At 43.2% G+C, this 25,166-nt stretch overlaps 5 pseudogenes; all 5 read left to right on the plus strand.

Moving 5' to 3' along the window:
• The first annotated feature begins 3,295 nt into the window (after positions 1–3,295).
• On the plus strand, positions 3,296–4,067 carry LOC146184174 (serine/threonine-protein phosphatase 4 catalytic subunit B pseudogene; annotated as a pseudogene).
• A 1,724-nt stretch (positions 4,068–5,791) lies between these two features.
• LOC146184175 (serine/threonine-protein phosphatase 4 catalytic subunit B pseudogene) lies at positions 5,792–6,574 on the plus strand (annotated as a pseudogene).
• A 1,722-nt stretch (positions 6,575–8,296) lies between these two features.
• Positions 8,297–9,080, plus strand: LOC146184176 (serine/threonine-protein phosphatase 4 catalytic subunit B pseudogene; annotated as a pseudogene).
• Positions 9,081–18,348: 9,268 nt separating this feature from the next.
• LOC146184177 (serine/threonine-protein phosphatase 4 catalytic subunit B pseudogene) lies at positions 18,349–19,120 on the plus strand (annotated as a pseudogene).
• A 1,711-nt stretch (positions 19,121–20,831) lies between these two features.
• On the plus strand, positions 20,832–21,613 carry LOC146184178 (serine/threonine-protein phosphatase 4 catalytic subunit B pseudogene; annotated as a pseudogene).
• The last annotated feature ends 3,553 nt before the right edge of the window (positions 21,614–25,166 follow it).

Consider the following 25,166-nt stretch of genomic DNA (forward strand, 5'->3'; position numbering starts at 1 on the left):
GTATTGAGCTTGAAATGGAATTCTTTCTCACCTGTGCAGAGTTGCAAAAGTATTCAAAATATCGCACTTCTCAGTGCGAACGTAAAAATAAATTGCTTTATAAATCTCCCACACTTCAAAAGTAAACATATTTTGAGTCACCGCTCAAACAAACGTCTATACTTCAGGCCGTAGCTGGAAATTCCGCGTGATCTTCAAAATGCCAGTGGACGATGATGGTCCGATTTTGACTTCATGACACTAAAGCCATAAATACTAGCCCTGAGTGAAATCAATTTCTATGGCGTTATTGTGGGAGCATTTCATAAAGATAGCACCAATGTAAAAATCAAAGTTGAAAATAAAAATGCATGGCCGAGATTGTTAATATTGGTTTTCTTGCACGGCCAACAATCTGCATGACGCAGAAGACAAAGGGGTTCTAGAATTCAATTCCACCCTAATCCAAATTTACAAACATCCAAATTTTCGCTTCGTATGTTTTTTCATTTCAATAACTTTTGTGATCTTAAATCTTATGTTTTTGTTTTGTTGACAATTACTTTATGCACTAATTCAGTATGTGTAGGATAATTGGCCGTCCACCAGAACAATGACCAAAACCCCGTCGTGGGTATGTGCCATATATCAAGGCAGTAGAAGAAGAAGAACAAGAACGGCTGACCTACCATTACGAGGTTTTCGGTCTTCCAGAAATCTGTCCAGCCGTGATCTACTCGGCAACGTGCTTCGGCTGCTTCCTGCCTCATATTTAGACCGGTAAGCAGATTTCAATCACACAGCAAAGAAAATGTGCGGAGGCATGGGTGACAGCACTAATCTGTACAGCCAGATCGAGCAACAGCGAAGGTGCGAATTCCTTATTGAGTTCGAGGACAAGTTAGTGTGCGCAAAGCCCGGGAAACTCTTATCAAATTGACTAACTTGCAGATGGTGGACTCACCAGTCAACGTATGTGGTGATATCCACGGCCAGTTTTATGACCTACAAGATCTGTTCGAAGTTGGTGGAGAGGTCCCCAGTAGCAACTACATCTTCATGGGAGACTTTGTCGACCAGAGCTTTCACAGTGTAGAGACATTTCGTTTGCGGCTAGCCATCAATTTACGCTACCCAGAACGCATCACACTGATCAGGGGAAACCACGACAGCCGACATGTTTCGATGCGGTGCGGCTTTTGTGATGAGTGGTTGCGAAATTACAATTGCCTTGTTGTGTGGCATTGCTGCAGTGTCCTTGGACTACCTGCCTTTGTGTGCTGTCATCGATGGCAAAATTTTCTGCGTTCATGGAGGTCTGTCACCATCTATACAAACTCTGGACTTCTGAGCCATGGACCGCAAGCAGGAGGTGCCCCTGTAGCGGGACCAAGTGTGACCTTCTTTGGTCAGACTCTGGAGGCAAACTAGGCTGGAAGGCGAGTCCCAGAGTGACTGGCTACTTCTTGGGAAGCGATGCGGTTACTCTATTCAACGCGACCAATCACATCGATATGATCTGCCACGCCCCCCAACTAGTAAAGGAAGCAGTTCAAAGCGACCACTACAGTAATCTGATTTCTTCTCTGATCTAGTCCGGACGCCATGGTGTTAATAAAAACGCGGAGTTCTTTCCTGCACTCTGACGCCTTATTGTTTCTTCATAATTGATCTATTCTGGACACCATGGTGTTATTAAGACACGCAGATTTCTTTCCAGCACACTGCCGCCTTTTCTTGATCACATAATTTTGACGCTAACACCTGAAAGTGCCATATAGCGTAAGATGAGAATTAAGGGTTGCTTTTTTAGGGGAAGCGGGTGGGCCTTTATTGCAGAAGGTACCGGTACTACAGTTTGTGCTCAACATATTTTTCTTGAAAGCTATATCACTTGGATAGCGCTAGTAACCATTAGTTCAGATTTGGCTTCTTTCATGTTCATCTTCCCCGTCCTCAATTACTGAATGTGTTCTCGTAGTATTATTTTTTTCAGCTGCTGCTGCTTGCTGCTACTGCTCGCCTGCAAGCCTGCCTGTCTGCCTGCATAGAGGCTTTCTCGTGCTTTTTTGCAGACATACCTATATTATTCAAACTGCTGGACGGCTGATTTTTATCATTACTTGCAGCATTCAGATCAAAAGTATACAACTGCTCCTAAAAAAGAAAAATTGATATTTTCTCTGCCAATTAGGGCGAATATTGATATCAAGCCAAGTACTGACTATGGTAATATTGGGGAACCGCAACAGCAGAAAATGAGTCGGAATAAATTCAATCATGAACGTACACTTTTATTTATCATCTTTTTCGCACTGTCCTTGCTGTGGGCACCCCTAAGGGGTGTTGGAAAGCCGGTGTGGCACGTTGACACCACCATCCCAAGTGAAGCATGTGTACGTGCCCTCGATGCTGGCAACAATAGATAATGTTTCTATTCTTTTTAAAAAACATACAAAACCAAACTGCTCGTAAATGCGTTGTTTAGCCATTTAAGATGAAGGATGTGACGCTGTATTGAGCTTGAAATGGAATTCTTTCTCACCTGTGCAGAGTTGCAAAAGTATTTAATATATCGCACTTCTCAATGCGAAAGCAAAAATAAATTGCTTTATAAATCTCCCACACTTCAAAAGTAAACATATTTTGAGTCACTGCTCAAACAAACATCTATACTTCAGGCCGTAGCTGGAAATTCCGCGTGATCTTCAAAACGCCAGTGGACGATGATGGTCCGATTTTGTCTTCATGACACTAAAGCCATAAATACTAGCCCTGAGTGCAATCAATTTCTATGGCGTTATTGTGGGAGCATTTCATAATGATAGCACCATTGTAAAAATCTAAGTTGAAAATAAAAATGCATGGCCGAGATTGTTAATATTGGTTTTCTTGCACGGCCAACAATCTGCATGACGCAGAAGACAAAGAGGTTCGGGAATTCAATTCCACCCTCATCCAAATTTACAAACATCCAAATTTTCGCTTCGTATGTTTTTTCGTTTCAATAACTTTTGTGATCTTAAATCTTATGTTTTTGTTTTGTTGACAATTACTTTATGCACTAATTCAGTATGTGTAGGACAATTGGCCGTCCACCAGAACAATGACCAAAACCCCGACGTGGGTATGTGCCATATATCAAGGCAGTAGAAGAAGAACAACAAGAACGGCTGACCTACCATTACTAGGTTTTCGGTCTTCCAGAAATCTGTCCAGCCGTGATCTACTCGGCAACGTGCTTCGGCTGCTTCCTGCCTCATATTTAGACCGGTAAGCAGATTTCAATCACACAGCAAAGAAAATGTGTGGAGGCATGGGTGACAGCACTAATCTGCCCAGCCAGATCGAGCAACAGCGAAGGTGCGAATTCCTTATTGAGTCCGGGTAGAAGTTAGTGTGCGCAAAGCCCTGGAAACTCTTATCAAATTGACTAACTTGCAGATGGTGGACTCACCAGTCAACGTATGTGGTGATATCCACGGCCAGTTTTATGACCTGCAAGAACTGTTCGAAGTTGGTGGAGAGGTCCCCAGTAGCAACTACATCTTCATGAGAGACTTTGTCGACCAGAGCTTTCACAGTGTAGAGACATTTCGTTTGCTGCTAGCCATCAATTTACGCTACCCAGAACGCATCACACTGATCAGGGGAAACCACGAGAGCCGACATGTTTCGATGCGGTGCGGCTTTTGTGATGAGTAGTTGCGAAATTACAATAGCCTTGTTGTGTGGCGTTGCTGCAGAGTCCTTGGACTACCTGCCTTTGTGTGCTGTCATCGATGGCAAGATTTTCTGCGTTCATGGAGGTCTGTCACCATCTATCCAAACTCTGGACTTCTGAGCCATGGACCGCAAGCAGGAGGTGCCCCTGTAGGGGGACCAAGTGTGACCTTCTTTGGTCAGACTCTGGAGGCAAACTAGGCTGTAAGACGAGTCCCAGAGTGACTGGCTACCTCTTGGGAAGCGATGCGGTCACTCTATTCAACGCGACCAATCACATCGATATGATCTGCCACGCCCCCCAACTAGTAAAGGAAGCAGTTCAAAGCGACCACTACAGTAATCTGATTTCTTATCTGATCTAGTCCGGACGCCATGGTATTAATAAAAACGCGGAGTTCTTTCCTGCACTCTGACGCCTTATTGTTTCTTCATAACTGATCTATTCCGGACACCATGGTGTTATTAAGAAACGCAGATTTCTTTCCTGCACACTGCCGCCTTTTTTTGATCACATAACTTTGATGCTAACACCTGAAAGTGCCATATATCGTAAGATGAGAATTAAGGGTTGCTTTTTTAGGGAAGCGGGTGGGCCTTTATTGCAGAAGGTACCTGTACTACAGTTCGTGCTCAACATTTTATTCTTGAAAGATATATCACTTGGATAGCGCTAGTAAACATTAGTTTAGAAGATTAGGCTTCTTTCATATTCATCTTCCCCGTCCTCAGTAACTGAATGTGTTCTCGTAGTATTATTTTTTTTTCAGCTGCTGCTGCTTGCTGCTACTGCTCGCCTGCAAGCCTACAAGCCTGCCTGCCTGCCCGCATAGAGGCTTTCTCGTACTTTTTTGCAGACATACTTATATTATTCAAACTGCTGGACGGCTGACATTTATCATTACTTGCAGCATTCAGATCAAAAGTATACAACTGCTCCTAAAAAAAGAAAAATTGATATTTTCTCTGCCAATTAGGGTGAATATTGAAATCAAGCCAAGTATTGACTATGGTAATATTGGGGAACCGCAACAGCAGAAAATAAGAGTTGGAATAAATTCAATCATGAACGTACACTTTTATTTATCATCTTTTTCACACTGTCCTTGCTGTGGGCACCCCTAAGGGGTGTTGAAAAGCCGGTGTGGCACGTTGACTCCACCACCCAAAGTGAAGCATGTGTACGTGCCCTCGATGCTGGCAACAATAGATAATGATTCGATTCTTTTTAAAAAACATACGAAACCAGACTGCTCGTAAATGCGTTGTTTAGCCATTTAAGACGAAGGATGTGACGCTGTATTGAGCTTGAAATGGAATTCTTTCTCACCTGTGCAGAGTTGCAAAAGTATTCAAAATATCGCACTTCTCAGTGCGAAAGTAAAAATAAATTGCTTTATAAATCTCCCACACTTCAAAAGTAAACATATTTTGAGTCACCGCTCAAACAAACGTCTATACTTCAGGCCGTAGCTGGAAATTCCGCGTGATCTTCAAAATGCCAGTGGACGATGATGGTCCGATTTTGACTTCATGACACTAAAGCCATAAATACTAGCCCTGAGTGAAATCAATTTCTATGGCGTTATTGTGGGAGCATTTCATAAAGATAGCACCTATGTAAAAATCAAAGTTGAAAATAAAAATGCATGGCCGAGATTGTTAATATTGGTTTTCTTGCACGGCCAACAATCTGCATGACGCAGAAGACAAAGAGGTTCTAGAATTCAATTCCACCCTAATCCAAATTTACAAACATCCAAATTTTCGCTTCGTATGTTTTTTCATTTCAATAACTTTTGTGATCTTAAATCTTATGTTTTTGTTTTGTTGACAATTACTTTATGCACTAATTCAGTATGTGTAGGACAATTGGCCGTCCACCAGAACAATGACCAAAACCCCGTCGTGGGTATGTGCCATATATCAAGGCAGTAGAAGAAGAACAACAAGAACGGCTGACCTACCATTACGAGGTTTTCGGTCTTCCAGAAATCTGTCCAGCCGTGATCTACTCGGCAACGTGCTTCGGCTGCTTCCTGCCTCATATTTAGACCGGTAAGCAGATTTCAATCACACAGCAAAGAAAATGTGCGGAGGCATGGGTGACAGCACTAATCTGTACAGCCAGATCGAGCAACAGCGAAGGTGCGAATTCCTTATTGAGTTCGAGGACAAGTTAGTGTGCGCAAAGCCCGGGAAACTCTTATCAAATTGACTAACTTGCAGATGGTGGACTCACCAGTCAACGTATGTGGTGATATCCACGGCCAGTTTTATGACCTACAAGAACTGTTCGATGTTGGTGGAGAGGTCCCCAGTAGCAACTACATCTTCATGGAAAACTTTGTCGACCAGAGCTTTCACAGTGTAGAGATATTTCGTTTGCTGCTAGCCATCAATTTACGCTACCCAGAACGCATCACACTGATCAGGGGAAACCACGACAGCCGACACGTTTCGATGCTATGCGGCTTTTGTGATGAGTGGTTGCGAAATTACAATTGCCTTGTTGTGTGGCGTTGCTGCAGGGTCTTGGACTACCTGCCTTTGTGTGCTGTCATCGATGGCAAAATTTTCTGCGTTCATGGAGGTCTGTCACCATCTATCCAAACTCTGGACTTCTGAGCCATGGACCGCAAGCAGGAGGTGCCCCTGTAGGGGGACCAAGTGTGACCTTCTTTGGTCAGACTCTGAAGGCAAACTAGGCTGGAAGGCGAGTCCCAGAGTGACTGGCTACCTCTTGGGAAGCGATGCGGTTACTCTATTCAACGCGACCAATCACATCGATATGATCTGCCACGCCCCCCAACTAGTAAAGGAAGCAGTTCAAAGCGACCACTACAGTAATCTGATTTCTTATCTGATCTAGTCCGGACGCCATGGTGCTAATAAAAACGCGGAGTTCTTTCCTGCACTCTGACGCCTTATTGTTTCTTCATAATTGATCTATTCCGGACACCATGGTGTTATTAAGACACGCAGATTTCTTTCCTGCACACTGCCGCCTTTTCTTGATCACATAATTTTGATGCTAACACCTGAAAGTGCCATATAGCGTAAGATCAGAATTAGGGGTTGCTTTTTTAGGGGAAGCGGGTGGGCCTTTATTGCAGAAGGCACCTGCACTACAGTTTGTGCTCAACATATTTTTGTTGAAAGATATATCACTTGGATAGCGCTAGTAACTATTAGTTTAGAAGATTAGACTTCTTTCATATTCATCTTCCCTGTCCTCAATTACTGAATGTGTTCTCGTAGTATTATTTTTTTCAGCTGCTGCTGCTTGCTGCTACTGCTCGCCTGGAAGCCTGCAAGCCTGCCTGCCTGCCCGCATAGAGGCTTTCTCGTACTTTTTTGCAGACATACTTATATTATTCAAACTGCTGGACGGCTGACATTTATCATTACTTGCAGCATTCAGATCAAAAGTATACAACTGCTCCTAAAAAAAGAAAAATTGATATTTTCTCTGCCAATCAGGGCGACTATTGAAATCAAGCCAAGTACTGACTATGGTAATATTGGGGAACCGCAACAGCAGAAAATAAGAGTTGGAATAAATTCAATCATGAACGTACACTTTTATTTATCATCTTTTTCACACTGTCCTTGCTGTGCGCACCCCTAAGGGGTGTTGAAGGCTGGTGTGGCACGTTGACACCACCACCCCAAGTGAAGCATGTGTACGTACCCTCGATGCTGGCAACAATAGATAAAGTTTCGATTCTTTTTAAAAAACATACGAAACCAAACTGCTCGTAAATGCGTTGTTTAGCCTTTTAAGACGAAGGATGTGACGCTGCATTGAGCTTGAAATGGAATTCTTTCTCACCTGTGCAGAGTTGCAAAAGTATTCAAAATATCGCACTTCTCAGTGCGAAAGTAAAAATAAATTGCTTTATAAATCTCCCACTCTTCAAAAGTAAACATATTTTGAGTCACCGCTCAAACAAACGTCTGTACTTCAGGCCGTAGCTGGAAATTCCGCGTGATCTTCAAAACACCAGTGGACGATGATGGTCCAAACTGGACTTCATGACACTAAAGACATAAATAGTAGCCCTGAATGCAATCAATTTCTATGGCGTTATTGTGGGAGCATTTCATAAAGATAGCACCAATGTAAAAATCTAAGTTGAAAATAAAAATGCATGGCCGAGATTGTTAATATTGGTTTTCCCGCACGGCCAACAATCTGCATGAGGCAGAAGACAAAGAGGTTCGAGAATTCAATTCCACCCTCATCCAAATTTACAAACATCCAAATTTTCGCATAGTATTTTTTTGGTTCAATAACTTTTGTGATCTTAAATCTTATGTTTTTGTTTTGTTGACAATTACTTTATGCACTAATTCAGTATGTGTAGGACAATTGGCCGTCCACCAGAACAATGACCAAACCCCGTCGTGGGTATGTGCCATATATCAAGGCAGTAGAAGAAGAAGAACAACAAGAACGGCTGACCTACCATTACGACAATTTCGTTCTTCTAGAAATCTGTCCAGCCGTGATCTACTCGGCAACGTGCTCCGGCTGCTTCCAGTCTCATATTTAGACCGGTAAGTAGATTTCAATCAGACCGCAAAGAAAATGTGCGGAGGCATGGGTGACAGCACTAATCTGTACAGCCAGATCGAGCAACAGTGAAGGTGCGAATTCCTTATTGAGTCCGAGGACAAGTTAGTGTGCGCAAAGCCCGGGAAACTCTTATCTAATTGACTAACTTGCAGATGGCGGACTCACCAGTCAACGTATGTGGTGATATCCACGGCCAGTTTTATGACCTGCAAGAACTGTTCAAAGTTGGTGGAGAGGTCCCCAGTAGCAACTACATCTTCCTGGGAGGCTTTGTCGACCAGAACTTTCACAGTGTAGAGACATTTCGTTTGCTGCTCGCCATCAATTTACGCTACCCAGAACGCATCACACTGATCAGGGGAAACCACGACAGCCGGCATGTTTCGATGCTATGCGGCTTTTGTGATGAGTGGTTGCGAAAATACAATTGCCTTGTTGTGTGGCGTTGCTGCAGGGTCCTTGGACTACCTGCCTTTGTGGGCTGTCATCGATGGCAAAATTTTCTGCGTTCATGGAGGTCTGTCACCATCTATCCAAACTCTGGACTTCTGAGCCATGGAGCGCAAGCAGGAGGTGCCCCTGTAGGGGGACCAAGTGTGACCTTCTTTGGTCAGACTCTGGAGGCAAACTAGGCTGGAAGACGAGTCCCAGAGTGACTGGCTACCTCTTGGGAAGCGATGCGGTCACTCTATTCAACGCGACCAAACACATCGATATGATCTGCCACGCCCCCCAACTAGTAAAGGAAGCAGTTCAAAGCGACCACTACAGTAATCTGATTTCTTATCTGATCTAGTCCGGACGCCATGGTGTTAATAAAAACGCGGAGTTCTTTCCTGCACTCTGACGCCTTATTGTTTCTTCATAATTGATCTATTCTGGACACCATGGTGTTATTAAGACACGCAGATTTCTTTCCTGCACACTGCCGCCTTTTCTTGATCACATAATTTTGATGCTAACACCTGAAAGTGCCATATAGCATAAGATGAGAATTAGGGGTTGCTTTTTTAGGGGAAGCGGGTGGGCCTTTATTGCAGAAGGCACCTGCACTACAGTTTGTGCTCAACATATTTTTGTTGAAAGATATATCACTTGGATAGCGCTAGTAACTATTACTTTAGAAGATTAGGCTTCTTTCATATTCATCTTCTCTGTCCTCAATTACTGAATGTGTTCTCGTAGTATTATTTTTTTTTCAGCTGCTGCTGCTTGCTGCTACTGCTCGCCTGGAAGCCTGCAAGCCTGCCTGCCTGCCCGCATAGAGGCTTTCTCGTGCTTTTTTGCAGACATACTTATATTATTCAAACTGCTGGACGGCTGACATTTATCATTACTTGCAGCATTCAGATCAAAAGTATACAACTGCTCCTAAAAAAAGAAAAATTGATATTTTCTCTGCCAATTAGGGCGACTATTGAAATCAAGCCAAGTACTGACTATGGTAATATTGGGGAACCGCAACAGCAGAAAATAAGAGTTGGAATAAATTCAGTCATGAACGTACACTTTTATTTATCATCTTTTTCACACTGTCCTTGCTGTGCGCACCCCTAAGGGGTGTTGAAGGCTGGTGTGGCACGTTGACACCACCACTCCAAGTGAAGCATGTGTACGTACCCTCGATGCTGGCAACAATAGATAAAGTTTCGATTCTTTTTAAAAAACATACGAAACCAAACTGCTCGTAAATGCGTTGTTTAGCATTTTAAGACGAATGATGTGACGCTGTATTGAGCTTGAAATGGAATTCTTTCTCACCTGTGCAGAGTTGCAAAAGTATTTAAAATATCGCACTTCTCATTGCGAAAGCAAAAATAAATTGCTTTATAAGTCTCCCACACTTCAAAAGTAAACATATTTTGAGTCACTGCTCAAACAAACGTCTATACTTCAGGCCGTAGCTTGAAATTCCGCGTGATCTTCAAAACGCCAGTGGACGATGATGGTCCGATTTTGTCTTCATGACACTAAAGCCATAAATACTAGCCCTGAGTGCAATCAATTTCTATGGCGTTATTGTGGGAGCATTTCATAATGATAGCACCATTGTAAAAATCTAAGTTGAAAATACAAATGCATGGCCGAGATTGTTAATATTGGTTTTCTTGCACGGCCAACAATCTGCATGACGCAGAAGACAAAGAGGTTCGAGAATTCAATTCCACCCTCATCCAAATTTACAAACATCCAAATTTTCGCTTCGTATGTTTTTTCGTTTCAATAACTTTTGTGATCTTAAATCTTATGTTTTTGTTTTGTTGACAATTACTTTATGCACTAATTCAGTATGTGTAGGACAATTGGCCGTCCACCAGAACAATGACCAAAACCCCGTCGTGGGTATGTGCCATATATCAAGGCAGTAGAAGAAGAAGAACAACAAGAACGGCTGACCTACCATTACGACGTTTTCGTTATTCCAGAAATCTGTCTAGCCGTGATCTACTCGGCAACGTGCTCCGGCTGCTTCCAGTCTCATATTTAGACCGGTAAGTAGATTTCAATCAGACCGCAAAGAAAATGTGCGGAGGCATGGGTGACAGCACTAATCCGTACAGCCAGATCGAGCAACAGCGAAGGTGCGAATTCCTTATTGAGTCCGAGGACAAGTTAGTGTGCGCAAAGCCCGGGAAACTCTTATCAAATTGACTAACTTGCAGATGGTGGACTCACCAGTCAACGTATGTGGTGATATCCACGGCCAGTTTTATGACCTACAAGATCTGTTCGAAGTTGGTGGAGAGGTCCCCAGTAGCAACTACATCTTCCTGGGAGACTTTGACGACCAGAACTTTCACAGTGTAGAGACATTTCGTTTGCTGCTCGCCATCAATTTACGCTACCCAGAACGCACCACACTGATCAGGGGAAACCACGAGAGCCGACATGTTTCGATGCGGTGCGGCTTTTGTGATGAGTGGTTGCGAAATTATAATTGCCTTGTTGTGTGGCGTTGCTGCAGGGTCCTTGGACTACCTGCCTTTGTGTGCTGTCATCGATGGCAAGATTTTCTGCGTTCATGGAGGTCTGTCACCATCTATCCAAGCTCTGGACTTCTGAGCCATGGACCGCAAGCAGGAGGTGCCCCTGTAGGGGGACCAAGTGTGACCTTCGTTGGTGAGACTCTGGAGGCAAACTAGGCTGGAAGACGAGTCCCAGAGTGACTGGCTACCTCTTGGGAAGCGATGCGGTCACTCTATTCAACGCGACCAAACACATCGATATGATCTGCCACGCCCCCCAACTAGTAAAGGAAGCAGTTCAAAGCGACCACTACAGTAATCTCATTTCTTATCTGATCTAGTCCGGACGTCATGGTGATAATAAAAAAGTAGAGTTCTTTCCTGCACTCTCATGCCTTATCGTTTCTTGATAACTGATCTATTCCGGACACCATGGTGTTATTAAGACACGCAGATTTCTTTCCTGCACACTGCCGCCTTTTCTTGGTCACATAATTTTGATGCTAACACCTGAAAGTGCCATATAGCGTAAGATGAGAATTAGGGGTTGCTTTTTTAGGGGAAGCGGGTGGGCTTTTATTGCAGAAGGCACCTGCACTACAGTTTGTGCTCAACATATTTTTCTTGAAAGATATATCACTTGGATAGCGCTAGTAACCATTAGTTTAGAAGATTAGGCTTCTTTCATATTCATCTTCCCTGTCCTCAATTACTGAATATGTTCTCGTAGTATTATTTTTTTCAGCTGCTGCTGCTTGCTGCTACTGCTCGCCTGGAAGCCTGCAAGCCTGCGTGCCTGCCTGCATAGAGGCTTTCTCGTGCTTTTTTGCAGACATACTTATATTATTCAAACTGCTGGACGGCTGACATTTATCATTACTTGCAGCATTCAGATCAAAAGTATACAACTGCTCCTAAAAAAAGAAAAATTGATATTTTCTCTGCCAATTAGGGCGAATATTGAAATCAAGCCAAGTACTGAGTATGGTAATATTGGGGAACCGCAACAGCAGAAAATAAGAGTTGGAATAAATTCAATCATGAACGTACACTTTTATTTATCATCTTTTTCACACTGTCCTTGCTGTGGGCACCCCTAAGGGGTGTTGAAAAGCCGGTGTGGCACGTTGACACCACCACCCCAAGTGAAGCATGTGTACGTGCCCTCGATGCTGGCAACAATAGATAATGATTCGATTCTTTTTAAAAAACATACGAAACCAGTCTGCTCGTAAATGCGTTGTTTAGCCATTTAAGACGAAGGATGTGACGCTGTATTGAGCTTGAAATGGAATTCTTTCTCACCTGTGCAGAGTTGCGAAAGTATTCAAAATATCGCACTTCTCAGTGCGAAAGTAAAAATAAATTGCTTTATAAATCTCCCACACTTCAAAAGTAAACATATTTTGAGTCACCGCTCAAACAAACGTCTATTATTAAGGCCGTAGCTGGAAATTCCGCGTGATCTTCAAAATGCCAGTGGAAGATGATGGTCCGATTTTGACTTCATGACACTAAAGCCATAAATACTAGCCCTGAGTGAAATCAATTTCTATGGCGTTATTGTGGGAGCATTTGATAAAGATAGCACCAATGTAAAAATCTAAGTTGAAAATAAAAATGCATGGCCGAGATTGTTAATATTGGTTTTCCCGCACGGCCAACAATCTGCATGAGGCAGAAGACAAAGAGGTTCGAGAATTCAATTCCACCCTCATCCAAATTTACAAACATCCAAATTTTAGCTTAGTATTTTTTTTGGTTCAATAACTTTTGTGATCTTAAATCTTATGTTTTTGTTTTGTTGACAATTACTTTATGCACTAATTCAGTATGTGTAGGACAATTGGCCGTCCACCAGAACAATGACCAAACCCCGTCGTGGGTATGTGCCATATATCAAGGCAGTAGAAGAAGAAGAACAACAAGAACGGCTGACCTACCATTACGACGCTTTCGTTCTTCTAGAAATCTGTCCAGCCGTGATCTACTCGGCAACGTGCTCCGGCTGCTTCCAGTCTCATATTTAGACCGGTAAGTAGATTTCAATCAGACCGCAAAGAAAATGTGCGGAGGCATGGGTGACAGCACTAATCTGTACAGCCAGATCGAGCAACAGCGAAGGTGCGAATTCCTTATTGAGTCCGAGGACAAGTTAGTGTGCGCAAAGCCCGGGAAACTCTTATCAAATTGACTAACTTGCAGATGGCGGACTCACCAGTCAACGTATGTGGTGATATCCACGGCCAGTTTTATGACCTGCAAGAACTGTTCAAAGTTGGTGGAGAGGTCCCCAGTAGCAACTACATCTTCCTGGGAGGCTTTGTCGACCAGAACTTTCACAGTGTAGAGACATTTCGTTTGCTGCTCGCCATCAATTTACGCTACCCAGAACGCATCACACTGATCAGGGGAAACCACGACAGCCGACATGTTTCGATGCTATGCGGCTTTTGTGATGAGTGGTTGCGAAATTACAATTGCCTTGTTGTGTGGCGTTGCTGCAGGGTCCTTGGACTACCTGCCTTTGTGTGCTGTCATCGATGGCAAAATTTTCTGCGTTCATGGAGGTCTGTCACCATCTATCCAAACTCTGGACTTCTGAGCGTGGAGCGCAAGCAGGAGGTGCCCCTGTAGGGGGACCAAGTGTGACCTTCTTTGGTCAGACTCTGGAGGCAAACTAGGCTGGAAGACGAGTCCCAGAGTGACTGGCTACCTCTTGGGAAGCGATGCGGTCACTCTATTCAACGCGACCAAACACATCGATATGATCTGCCACGCCCCCCAACTAGTAAAGGAAGCAGTTCAAAGCGACCACTACAGTAATCTGATTTCTTATCTGATCTAGTCCGGACGCCATGGTGTTAATAAAAACGCGGAGTTCTTTCCTGCACTCTGACGCCTTATTGTTTCTTCATAATTGATCTATTCCGGACACCATGGTGTTATTAAGACACGCAGATTTCTTTCCTGCACACTGCCGCCTTTTTTTGATCACATAACTTTGATGCTAACACCTGAAAGTGCCATATATCGTAAGATGAGAATTAAGGGTTGCTTTTTTAGGGAAGCGGGTGGGCCTTAATTGCAGAAGGTACCTGTACTACAGTTCGTGTTCAACATATTATTCTTGAAAGATATATCACTTGGATGGCGCTAGTAACCATTAGTTTAGAAGATTAGGTTTCTTTCATATTCATCTTCCCCGTCCTCAATTACTGAATGGGTTCTCGTAGTATTATTTTTTTTTTTCAGCTGCTGCTGCTTGCTGCTACTGCTCGCCTGCAAGCCTACAAGCCTGCCTGCCTGCCTGCATAGAGGCTTTCTCGTGCATTTTTGCAGTCATAATTATATTATTCAAACTGCTGGACGGCTGACATCTATCATTACTTGCAGCATTCAGATCAAAAGTATACAACTGCTCTTAAAAAAAGAAAAATTGATATTTTCTCTGTCAATAAGGGTGAATATTGAAATCAAGCCAAGTATTGACTATGGTAATATTGGGGAACCGCAACAGCAGAAAATAAGAGTTGGAATAAATTCAATCATGAACGTACACTTTTATTTATCATCTTTTTCACACTGTCCTTGCTGTGGGCCCCCCTAAGGGGTGTTGAAAAGCCGGTGTGGCACGTTGACTCCACCACCCAAAGTGAAGCATGTGTACGTGCCCTCGATGCCGGCAACAATAGATAATGATTCGATTCTTTTTAAAAAACATACGAAACCAGACTGCTCGTAAATGCGTTGTTTAGCCATTTAAGACGAAGGATGTGACGCTGTATTGAGCTTGAAATGGAATTCTTTCTCACCTGTGCAGAGTTGCAAAAGTATTCAAAATATCGCACTTCTCAGTGCGAAAGTAAAAATAAATTGCTTTATAAATCTCCCACACTTCAAAAGTAAACATATTTTGAGTCACCGCTCAAACAAATGTCTATACTTCAGGCCGTAGCTGGAAATTCCGCGTAATGTTCAAAATGCCAGTGGACGATGATGGTCCGATTTTGACTTCATGACACTAAAGCCATAAATACTAGCCCTGAGTGAAATCAATTTCTATGGCGTTATTGTGGGAGCATTTCATAAAGATAGCACGAATGTAAAAATCAAAGTTGAAAATAAAAATGCATGGCCGAGATTGTTAATATTGGTTTTCTTGCACGGCCAACAATCTGCATGACGCAGAAGACAAAGAGGTTCGAGAATTCAATTCCACCCTCATCCAAATTTACAAACATCCAAATTTTCGCTTCGTATGTTTTTTCGTTTCAATAACTTTTGTGATCTTAAATCTTATGTTTTTGTTTTGTTGACAATTACTTTATGCACTAATTCAGTATGTGTAGGACAATTGGCCGTCCACCAGAACAATGACCAAAACCCCATCGTGGGTATGTGCCATATATCAAGGCAGTAGAAGAAGAAGAACAACAAGAACGGCTGACCTACCATTACGAGGTTTTCGGTCTTCCAGAAATCTGTCCAGCCGTGATCTACTCGGCAACGTGCTTCGGCTGCTTCCTGCCTCATATTTAGACCGGTAAGCAGATTTCAATCACACAGCAAAGAAAATGTGCGGAGGCATGGGTGACAGCACTAATCTGTACAGCCAGATCGAGCAACAGCGAAGGTGCGAATTCCTTATTGAGTTCGAGGACAAGTTAGTGTGCGCAAAGCCCGGGAAACTCTTATCAAATTGACTAACTTGCAGATGGTGGACTCACCAGTCAACGTATGTGGTGATATCCACGGCCAGTTTTATGACCTACAAGATCTGTTCGAAGTTGGTGGAGAGGTCCCCAGTAGCAACTACATCTTCATGGGAGACTTTGTCGACCAGAGCTTTCACAGTGTAGAGACATTTCGTTTGCGGCTAGCCATCAATTTACGCTACCCAGAACGCATCACACTGATCAGGGGAAACCACGACAGCCGACATGTTTCGATGCGGTGCGGCTTTTGTGATGAGTGGTTGCGAAATTACAATTGCCTTGTTGTGTGGCGTTGCTGCAGGGTCCTTGGACTACCTGCCTTTGTGTGCTGTCATCGATGGCAAAATTTTCTGCGTTCATGGAGGTCTGCCACCATCTATCCAAACTCTGGACTTCTGTGCCATGGACCGCAAGCAGGAGGTGCCCCTGTAGGGGGACCAAGTGTGACCTTCTTTGGTCAGACTCTGGAGGCAAACTAGGCTGTAAGACGAGTCCAAGAGTGACTGGCTACCTCTTGGCAAGCGTTGCGGTCACTCTATTCAACGCGACCAATCACATCGATATGATCTGCCACGCCCCCCAACTAGTAAAGGAAGCAGTTCAAAGCGACCACTACAGTAATCTGATTTCTTATCTGATCTAGTCCGGACGCCATGGTGTTAATAAAAACGCGGAGTTCTTTCCTGCACTCTGACGCCTTATTGTTTCTTCATAACTGATCTATTCCGGACACCATGGTGTTATTAAGAAACGCAGATTTCTTTCCTGCACACTGCCGCCTTTTCTTGATCACATAATTTTGATGCTAATACCTGAAAGTGCCATATAGCGTAAGATGAGAATTAGGGGTTGCTTTTTTAGGGGAAGTGGGTGGGCCTTTATTGCAGAAGGCACCTGCACTACAGATTGTGCTCAACATATTTTTCTTGAAAGATATATCACTTGGATAGCGCTAGTAACCATTAGTTTAGATGATTAGGCTTCTTTCATATTCATCTTCCCTGTCCTCAATTACTGAATGTGTTCTCGTAGTATTATTTTTTTCAGCTGCTGCTGCTTGCTGCTACTGCTCGCCTGGAAGCCTGCAAGCCTGCGTGCCTGCCTGCATAGAGGCTTTCTCGTGCTTTTTTGCAGACATACTTATATTATTCAAACTGCTGGACGGCTGACATCTATCATTACTTGCAGCATTCAGATCAAAAGTATACAACTGCTCCTAAAAAAGAAAAATTGATATTTTCTCTGCCAATTAGGGCGACTATTGAAATCAAGCCAAGTACTGACTATGGTAATATTGGGGAACCGCAACAGCAGAAAATAAGAGTTGGAATAAATTCAATCATGAACGTACACTTTTATTTATCATCTTTTTCACACTGTCCTTGCTGTGCGCACCCCTAAGGGGTGTTGAAAAGCCGGTGTGGCACGTTGACTCCACCACCCAAAGTGAAGCATGTGTACGTGCCCTCGATGCTGGCAACAATAGATAATGATTCGATTCTTTTTAAAAAACATACGAAACCAGACTGCTCGTAAATGCGTTGTTTAGCCATTTAAGACGAAGGATGTGACGCTGTATTGAGCTTGAAATGGAATTCTTTCTCACCTGTGCAGAGTTGCAAAAGTATTCAAAATATCGCACTTCTCAGTGCGAAAGTAAAAATAAATTGCTTTATAAATCTCCCACACTTCAAAAGTAAACATATTTTGAGTCACCGCTCAAACAAACGTCTATACTTCAAGCCGTAGCTGGAAATTCCGCGTAATGTTCAAAATGCCAGTGGACGATGATGGTCCGATTTTGACTTCATGACACTAAAGCCATAAATACTAGCCCTGAGTGAAATCAATTTCTATGGCGTTATTGTGGGAGCATTTCAAAAAGATAGCACGAATGTAAAAATCAAAGTTGAAAATAAAAATGCATGGCCGAGATTGTTAATATTGGTTTTCTTGCACGGCCAACAATCTGCATGACGCAGAAGACAAAGAGGTTCGAGAATTCAATTCCACCCTCATCCAAATTTACAAACATCCAAATTTTCGCTTCGTATGTTTTTTCGTTTTAATAACTTTTGTGATCTTAAATCTTATGTTTTTGTTTTGTTGACAATTACTTAATGCACTAATTCAGTATGTGTAGGACAATTGGCCGTCCACCAGAACAATGACCAAAACCCCATCGTGGGTATGTGCCATATATCAAGGCAGTAGAAGAAGAAGAACAACAAGAACGGCTGACCTACCATTACGAGGTTTTCGGTCTTCCAGAAATCTGTCCAGCCGTGATCTACTCGGCAACGTGCTTCGGCTGCTTCCTGCCTCATATTCAGACCGGTAAGCAGATTTCAATCACACAGCAAAGAAAATGTGCGGAGGCATGGGTGACAGCACTAATCTGTACAGCCAGATCGAGCAACAGCGAAGGTGCGAATTCATTATTGAGTTCGAGGACAAGTTAGTGTGCGCAAAGCCCGGGAAACTCTTATCAAATTGACTAACTTGCAGATGGTGGACTCACCAGTCAACGTATGTGGTGATATCCACGGCCAGTTTTATGACCTACAAGATCTGTTCGAAGTTGGTGGAGAGGTCCCCAGTAGCAACTACATCTTCATGGGAGACTTTGTCGACCAGAGCTTTCACAGTGTAGAGACATTTCGTTTGCGGCTAGCCATCAATTTACGCTACCCAGAACGCATCACACTGATCAGGGGAAACCACGACAGCCGACATGTTTCGATGCGGTGCGGCTTTTGTGATGAGTGGTTGCGAAATTACAATTGCCTTGTTGTGTGGCATTGCTGCAGGGTCCTTGGACTACCTGCCTTTGTGTGCTGTCATCGATGGCAAAATTTTCTGCGTTCATGGAGGTCTTTCACCATCTATACAAACTCTGGACTTCTGAGCCATGGACCGCAAGCAGGAGGTGCCCCTGTAGCGGGACCAAGTGTGACCTTCTTTGGTCAGACTCTGGAGGCAAACTAGGCTGGAAGGCGAGTCCCAGAGTGACTGGCTACTTCTTGGGAAGCGATGCGGTTACTCTATTCAACGCGACCAATCACATCGATATGATCTGCCACGCCCCCCAACTAGTAAAGGAAGCAGTTCAAAGCGACCTCTACAGTAATCTGATTTCTTCTCTGATCTAGTCCGGACGCCATGGTGTTAATAAAAACGCGGAGTTCTTTCCTGCACTCTGACGCCTTATTGTTTCTTCATAATTGATCTATTCCGGACACCATGGTGTTATTAAGACACGCAGATTTCTTTCCAGCACACTGCCGCCTTTTCTTGATCACATAATTTTGACGCTAACACCTGAAAGTGCCATATAGCGTAAGATGAGAATTAAGGGTTGCTTTTTTAGGGGAAGCGGGTGGGCCTTTATTGCAGAAGGTACCAGTACTACAGTTTGTGCTCAACATATTTTTCTTGAAAGCTATATCACTTGGATAGCGCTAGTAACCATTAGTTCAGATTTGGCTTCTTTCATGTTCATCTTCCCCGTCCTCAAAACTGAATGTGTTCTCGTAGTATTATTTTTTTCAGCTGCTGCTGCTTGCTGCTACTGCTCGCCTGCAAGCCTGCCTGTCTGCCTGCATAGAGGCTTTCTCGTGCTTTTTTGCAGACATACCTATATTATTCAAACTGCTGGACGGCTGATTTTTATCATTACTTGCAGCATTCAGATCAAAAGTATACAACTGCTCCTAAAAAAGAAAAATTGATATTTTCTCTGCCAATTAGGGCGAATATTGATATCAAGCCAAGTACTGACTATGGTAATATTGGGGAACCGCAACAGCAGAAAATGAGTCGGAATAAATTCAATCATGAACGTACACTTTTATTTATCATCTTTTTCGCACTGTCCTTGCTGTGGGCACCCCTAAGGGGTGTTGGAAAGCCGATGTGGCACGTTGACACCACCATCCCAAGTGAAGCATGTGTACGTGCCCTCGATGCTGGCAACAATAGATAATGTTTCTATTCTTTTTAAAAAACATACAAAACCAAACTGCTCGTAAATGCGTTGTTTAGCCATTTAAGATGAAGGATGTGACGCTGTATTGAGCTTGAAATGGAATTCTTTCTCACCTGTGCAGAGTTGCAAAAGTATTTAAAATATCGCACTTCTCAATGCGAAAGCAAAAATAAATTGCTTTATAAATCTCCCACACTTCAAAAGTAAACATATTTTGAGTCACTGCTCAAACAAACGTCTATACTTCAGGCCGTAGCTGGAAATTCCGCGTGATCTTCAAAACGCCAGTGGACGATGATGGTCCGATTTTGTCTTCATGACACTAAAGCCATAAATACTAGCCCTGAGTGCAATCAATTTATTTGGCGTTATTGTGGGAGCATTTCATAATGATAGCACCATTGTAAAAATCTAAGTTGAAAATAAAAATGCATGGCCGAGATTGTTAATATTGGTTTTCTTGCACGGCCAACAATCTGCATGACGCAGAAGACAAAGAGGTTCGAGAATTCAATTCCACCCTAATCCAAATTTACAAACATCCAAATTTTCGCTTCGTATGTTTTTTCGTTTCAATAACTTTTGTGATCTTAAATCTTATGTTTTTGTTTTGTTGACAATTACTTTATGCACTAATTCAGTATGTGTAGGACAATTGGCCGTCCACCAGATCAATGACCAAAACCCCGACGTGGGTATGTGCCATATATCAAGGCAGAAGAAGAAGAAGAACAACAAGAACGGCTGACCTACCATTACGAGGTTTTCGGTCTTCCAGAAATCTGTCCAGCCGTGATCTACTCGGCAACGTGCTTCGGCTGCTTCCTGCCTCATATTTAAACCGGTAAGCAGATTTCAACCACACAGCAAAGAAAATGTGTGGAGGCGTGGGTGACAGCACTAATCTGCCCAGCCAGATCGAGCAACAGCGAAGGTGCGAATTCCTTATTGAGTCCGGGTAGAAGTTAGTGTGCGCAAAGCCCTGGAAACTCTTATCAAATTGACTAACTTGCAGATGGTGGACTCACCAGTCAACGTATGTGGTGATATCCACGGCCAGTTTTATGACCTGCAAGAACTGTTCGAAGTTGGTGGAGAGGTCCCCAGTAGCAACTACATCTTCATGGGAGACTGTCGACCAGAGCTTTCACAGTGTAGAGACATTTCGTTTGCTGCTAGCCATCAATTTACGCTACCCAGAACGCATCACACTGATCAGGGGAAACCACGAGAGCCGACATGTTTCGATGCGGTGCGGCTTTTGTGATGAGTAGTTGCGAAATTACAATAGCCTTGTTGTGTGGCGTTGCTGCAGAGTCCTTGGACTACCTGCCTTTGTGTGCTGTCATCGATGGCAAGATTTTCTGCGTTCATGGAGGTCTGTCACCATCTATCCAAACTCTGGACTTCTGAGCCATGGACCGCAAGCAGGAGGTGCCCCTGTAGGGGGACCAAGTGTGACCTTCTTTGGTCAGACTCTGGAGGCAAACTAGGCTGTAAGACGAGTCCCAGAGTGACTGGCTACCTCTTGGGAAGCGATGCGGTCACTCTATTCAACGCGACCAATCACATCGATATGATCTGCCACGCCCCCCAACTAGTAAAGGAAGCAGTTCAAAGCGACCACTACAGTAATCTGATTTCTTATCTGATCTAGTCCGGACGCCATGGTATTAATAAAAACGCGGAGTTCTTTCCTGCACTCTGACGCCTTATTGTTTCTTCATAACTGATCTATTCCGGACACCATGGTGTTATTAAGAAACGCAGATTTCTTTCCTGCACACTGCCGCCTTTTTTTGATCACATAACTTTGATGCTAACACCTGAAAGTGCCATATATCGTAAGATGAGAATTAAGGGTTGCTTTTTTAGGGAAGCGGGTGGGCCTTTATTGCAGAAGGTACCTGTACTACAGTTCGTGCTCAACATTTTATTCTTGAAAGATATATCACTTGGATAGCGCTAGTAAACATTAGTTTAGAAGATTAGGCTTCTTTCATATTCATCTTCCCCGTCCTCAGTAACTGAATGTGTTCTCGTAGTATTATTTTTTTTTTCAGCTGCTGCTGCTTGCTGCTACTGCTCGCCTGCAAGCCTACAAGCCTGCCTGCCTGCCTTCATAGAGGCTTTCTCGTGCATTTTTGCAGTCATAATTATATTATTCAAACTGCTGGACGGCTGACATCTATCATTACTTGCAGCATTCAGATCAAAAGTATACAACTGCTCTTAAAAAAAGAAAAATTGATATTTTCTCTGCCAATTAGGGTGAATATTGAAATCAAGCCAAGTATTGACTATGGTAATATTGGGGAACCGCAACAGCAGAAAATAAGAGTTGGAATAAATTCAATCATGAACGCACACTTTTATTTATCATCTTTTTCACACTGTCCTTGCTGTGGGCACCCCTAAGGGGTGTTGAAAAGCCGGTGTGGCACGTTGACTCCACCACCCAAAGTGAAGCATGTGTACGTGCCCTCGATGCTGGCAACAATAGATAATGATTCGATTCTTTTTAAAAAACATACGAAACCAGACTGCTCGTAAATGCGTTGTTTAGCCATTTAAGACGAAGGATGTGACGCTGTATTGAGCTTGAAATGGAATTCTTTCTCACCTGTGCAGAGTTGCAAAAGTATTCAAAATATCGCACTTCTCAGTGCGAAAGTAAAAATAAATTGCTTTATAAATCTCCCACACTTCAAAAGTAAACATATTTTGAGTCACCGCTCAAACAAACGTCTATACTTCAGGCCGTAGCTGGAAATTCCGCGTGATCTTCAAAATGCCAGTGGACGATGATGGTCCGATTTTGACTTCATGACACTAAAGCCATAAATACTAGCCCTGAGTGAAATCAATTTCTATGGCGTTATTGTGGGAGCATTTCATAAAGATAACACCAATGTAAAAATCAAAGTTGAAAATAAAAATGCATGGCCGAGATTGTTAATATTGGTTTTCTTGCACGGCCAACAATCTGCATGACGCAGAAGACAAAGAGGTTCTAGAATTCAATTCCACCCTAATCCAAATTTACAAACATCCAAATTTTCGCTTCGTATGTTTTTTCGTTTCAATAACTTTTGTGATCTTAAATGTTATGTTTTTGTTTTGTTGACAATTACTTTATGCACTAATTCAGTATGTGTAGGACAATTGGCCGTCCACCAGAACAATGACCAAAACCCCGTCGTGGGTATGTGCCATATATCAAGGCAGTAGAAGAAGAAGAACAACAAGAACGGCTGACCTACCATTACGAGGTTTTCGGTCTTCCAGAAATCTGTCCAGCCGTGATCTACTCGGCAACGTGCTTCGGCTGCTTCCTGCCTCATATTTAGACCGGTAAGCAGATTTCAATCACACAGCAAAGAAAATGTGCGGAGGCATGGGTGACAGCACTAATCTGTACAGCCAGATCGAGCAACAGCGAAGGTGCGAATTCCTTATTGAGTTCGAGGACAAGTTAGTGTGCGCAAAGCCCGGGAAACTCTTATCAAATTGACTAACTTGCAGATGGCGGACTCACCAGTCAACGTATGTGGTGATATCCACGGCCAGTTTTATGACCTGCAAGAACTGTTAAAAGTTGGTGGAGAGGTCCCCAGTAGCAACTACATCTTCCTGGGAGGCTTTGTCCACCAGAACTTTCACAGTGTAGAGACATTTCGTTTGCTGCTCGCCATCAATTTACGCTACCCAGAACGCATCACACTGATCAGGGGAAACCACGACAGCCGACATGTTTCGATGCTATGCGGCTTTTGTGATGAGTGGTTGCGAAATTACAATTGCCTTGTTGTGTGGCGTTGCTGCAGGGTCCTTGGACTACCTGCCTTTGTGTGCTGTCATCGATGGCAAAATTTTCTGCGTTCATGGAGGTCTGTCACCATCTATCCAAACTCTGGACTTCTGAGCCATGGAGCGCAAGCAGGAGGTGCCCCTGTAAGGGGACCAAGTGTGACCTTCTTTGGTCAGACTCTGGAGGCAAACTAGGCTGGAAGACGAGTCCCAGAGTGACTGGCTACCTCATGGGAAGCGATGCGGTCACTCTATTCAACGCGACCAAACACATCGATATGATCTGCCACGCCCCCCAACTAGTAAAGGAAGCAGTTCAAAGCGACCACTACAGTAATCTGATTTCTTATCTGATCTAGTCCGGACGCCATGGTGTTAATAAAAACGCGGAGTTCTTTCCTGCACTCTGACGCCTTATTGTTTCTTCATAATTGATCTATTCTGGACACCATGGTGTTATTAAGACACGCAGATTTCTTTCCTGCACACTGCCGCCTTTTCTTGATCACATAATTTTGATGCTAACACCTGAAAGTGCCATATAGCGTAAGATGAGAATTAGGGGTTGCTTTTTTAGGGGAAGCGGGTGGGCCTTTATTGCAGAAGGCACCTGCACTACAGTTTGTGCTCAACATATTTTTGTTGAAAGATATATCACTTGGATAGCGCTAGTAACTATTAGTTTAGAAGATTAGGCTTCTTTCATATTCATCTTCCCTGTCCTCAATTACTGAATGTGTTCTCGTAGTATTATTTTTTTCAGCTGCTGCTGCTTGCTGCTACTGCTCGCCTGGAAGCCTGCAAGCCTGCCTGCCTGCCCGCATAGAGGCTTTCTCGTGCTTTTTTGCAGACATACTTATATTATTCAAACTGCTGGACGGCTGACATTTATCATTACTTGCAGCATTCAGATCAAAAGTATACAACTGCTCCTAAAAAAAGAAAAATTGATATTTTCTCTGCCAATTAGGGCGACTATTGAAATCAAGCCAAGTACTGACTATGGTAATATTGGGGAACCGCAACAGCAGAAAATAAGAGTTGGAATAAATTCAATCATGAACGTACACTTTTATTTATCATCTTTTTCACACTGTCCTTGCTGTGCGCACCCCTAAGGGGTGTTGAAGGCTGGGTTGGCACGTTGACACCACCACTCCAAGTGAAGCATGTGTACGTACCCTCGATGCTGGCAACAATAGATAAAGTTTCGATTCTTTTTAAAAAACATACGAAACCAAACTGCTCGTAAATGCGTTGTTTAGCCTTTTAAGACGAAGGATGTGACGCTGTATTGAGCTTGAAATGGAATTCTTTCTCACCTGTGCAGAGTTGCAAAAGTATTCAAAATATCGCACTTCTCAGTGCGAAAGTAAAAATAAATTGCTTTATAAATCTCC

This window comes from Amblyomma maculatum, chromosome 7, assembly GCF_055883805.1.
Source record: "Amblyomma maculatum isolate TAMU_Amacu chromosome 7, ASM5588380v1, whole genome shotgun sequence".
Classification (NCBI taxonomy): domain Eukaryota; kingdom Metazoa; phylum Arthropoda; class Arachnida; order Ixodida; family Ixodidae; genus Amblyomma; species Amblyomma maculatum.